Source organism: Zea mays, chromosome 4, assembly GCF_902167145.1.
Source record: "Zea mays cultivar B73 chromosome 4, Zm-B73-REFERENCE-NAM-5.0, whole genome shotgun sequence".
Taxonomy (NCBI): Eukaryota; Viridiplantae; Streptophyta; class Magnoliopsida; order Poales; family Poaceae; genus Zea; species Zea mays.
Genome location: NC_050099.1, coordinates 87,295,821 through 87,299,235, shown reverse-complemented (window position 1 = coordinate 87,299,235; position 3,415 = coordinate 87,295,821).

Below are 3,415 nucleotides of genomic sequence, written 5' to 3'. Positions count from 1 at the left end.
TTAGAAGACCAATTGAACGTAATGTCATTCTTCAACAAACTTGTGATTGGCTTCACAAGCTTAGAAAAATCTGGTATGAATCTGCGATAATACCCAGCTAGTCCAAGAAAACTCCGGACTTGGTGAACAGTTGTTGGGGGTTTCCACTCCAGAATATCTTTGACCTTGCTAGGATCTACCGCAATTCCTTTAGCTGATAATACGTGCCCCAAAAATTGAATTTCTTCCAGCCAGAACGCGCACTTACTGAACTTGGCATAAAGCTGATGTTCCCTGAGGCGCGTCAATACAATCCGTAAATGCTGAGCATGGTCCTCTTCATTCTTAGAATATATCAAGATATCATCGATGAAGACTACCACGAATTTGTCCAACTCGGGCATGAACACCGAGTTCATTAAATAAGTGAAATGGGCAGGAGCATTTGTGAGCCCAAAAGACATTACCAAGTATTCAAATAATCCATATCGCGTAGTAAACGCGGTCTTCGGTATATCCTCGGGCCGAATACGGATTTGATGATAGCCCGACCTGAGATCAATTTTGGAAAATACCCTCGCCCCAGTCAGTTGATCAAATAAGATGTCGATCCTGGGAAGGGGGTACTTATTCTTGATAGTGACCTCATTTAGGGGTCGATAATCCATGCACATTCTCAAGGTTTGATCTTTCTTCTTAACAAAAATGGCGGGACAACCCCAAGGGGACGAGCTTGGCCGGATGAATCCCTTATTCAGTAGATCTTGTAATTGAATCTTCAGTTCCGCCAACTCATTAGGGGGCATACGGTACGACCTTCGGGATATGGGAGCCGTACCGGGCTTTAGCTCAATTACGAATTCTACATCTCTTTCAGGGGGCAGTCCAGGCAAATCTTCCGGAAATACATCTGGAAACTCACATACTACCGGAATGTTCTTGATCTCCGGTACAATGGCTTCATAGACTCTACCAGAAGCTTTGGCTGGATTGGTTGCGGGGAGAGTCAAAAGAATCTCTTCTTGGTTATAACTCAACCTGACGGTTCTGAGTTCAGTGCTGAGGATTGCCTTGTGTTGGGTTAACCAGTTCATACCCAAGATTACATCTATATCCTGGCCTTTCAGAACGATCATATTAGCAGGAAAGTTCCGTCCGGCCATTGTTATTGGCACACCATAGGCCACTTCTTTAGTAAAAATATGTCCCCCAGGTGAATGAATTTTAAATCCCTCTTTTGATTCATGACATGCAATATGATGTTGCTCCACAAATGTCTTGCTAATGAAGGTATGCGAAGCACCAGAATCAAAAAGAATTATTGCAGGGTGACTGGCCACAGGGAACGTACCCATCATCACCGGCTCTCCCTCCGGTGTGGTAGCCACTTGCGTATAATATACTCGCCCCGTTTTCTTGGTATTCTTGCCCGAAGTACTTCCCTTGCCTGGAGCTGAATTTCCCGATCCTTGCTGATTATTAGCCTGATTTTGCCTTGGATAGGGACAATCTTTAATAAAATGCCCAGATTTGCCACAGTTAAAACATCCAGTTGAAGAACTTGGCAGCGCAGGGAATCGAGTGCCTGGGGCACCCGGCTGACTTGAGGCAGTAGGGGCTTTGTTGGAACGAATAATTATAGGCTGCTTGAAAGGGAAAGATGGTGCACTTGCACGGTTCTGGTTAGAGGGCCGGAGAATAAACCGTTGCCTCTTTACCGGGCCCTGATTAGGCCGATCACCACTGAATCCCTTACTTTTCCCAGAATTTGCATATTTGGCCTCCACAGATAAGGCTGTGCTGACAACCTTTCCATAAGTAAGATCAATACATGCAGCCATTTTTCGCTGCATCCGGTCGTTCAGTCCTCTCATAAAACAATTCTTCTTTTTCAAATCCGTATTCACCTGATCAATTGCGTACTGTGACAGGTGATTGAACTTGTTGAGATACTGATTAACAGTATCTCCCCCTTGCTTCAGTTTCATGAACTCTTCTTGTTTCATGTGCAGCACTCCCTCAGGAATGTAATGCTCGCGGAATGCGGCTTTGAACTCGTTCCATGTAATTTGATGGTTGTCCGGCTGGATGGCCACAAAGTTCCCCCACCAAGTACTGGCAGGTCCTCGGAGTTGCTGTGCTGCAAACAGTGGCTTCTGTACTTCCGAACAGCGTAGAAGGCCAAACTTCTGCTCTATGACCCGTATCCATTCGTCGGCCTCGAGCGGGTCTTCTGCTTTGATGAAGAGAGGCGGACGAGTCTCAGAGAAATCCAGATAAGTGGTCTCACGGGGACCTTGTTGGAATCCTCTTCCTGCTTGTTGTTGAAGCTGTTGCTGACCCGCCATCTCCCTCAGGAAGCGGGTGTTGTCGGCTGTGGCGTTCACCAAGGCAGCAATTGCCTCGGCAAGCGTGGGTGGAACGGGAGGCGGATTCGGGGTAACGTCCCGACCCCCGGATGTTCCGGCTGCATCCTGTACACGAGTCCTGGTCGGCATCTATGGCAAAAACATTTGAAGTAAACATAATGTGCCAGAGAAAACCTTCCATTTTACATTACTATAAAAAGTAATGATACAGACTCGATATTACATAACAGGATACAATACCCATTATACAAAGGTTCAACCTATTATACAATAGTACACTCTACAATACCCTACCATACACTACTTTACTTCTATTACACCCTTATTCCTGCTTGCCATTACTCTTGGCGGCTTCATCGTCAGGTGTGGGAGTCCAGACGTCAACCAACCTCAAAGAAGGAGGGGGCTCAAAAAGGTCTAACTCCCCACCCAGCGCACGTCCCGCTACGTGAGATGGTCCAGCTTCCGCCTCAGCAGGTTGTGCAGGCTCACTTGGGTGTAGTTGTGAGTATAATATATGGACTTCCTCGTGCAACGTATTGCAGTAAACCTGCAGGTTATCAACAGTCGAGCTAAGTTCTTTAACTCGGGCCTGAGCCCTTGCTTCCTTAGCACACATTAGCAAACGAGACTGTACAGCCCAGTCAAGTGCTAAGTCTCGATCAGCGAGTTGATCCTGCAGATGTCGGATGTCCCTTCTCAGTTCGTTGATTCTATCACCATCAGCGACCCAAGCATCAGTCCTATGTTGAAGCGCTGCTTGAAGTCGACTCACACGAGCTTCAAGGTCTCCGATAGGGTCGTTACTTCCACTGCTGCTACTTTCATGTCGGGGAGCCAATTGATGCCGAGGCACCCCAATTGGTCCCGTGGACTTGCGTGCCGTTAGCCTGGTACGTGGCGGCATCTTTCTAAGGGGGAAAATGTTATTAGTATAATTCTTAGCATGATGCATGAATAATTACAGAATCAACCTTAGTCGATTCAACCTTCTATATGTTGCACTCTTCCTATCTGGTCTTTAAGATAGACTCTTCAGAATACTTAGGTAAGAGGAGAAAAGAATT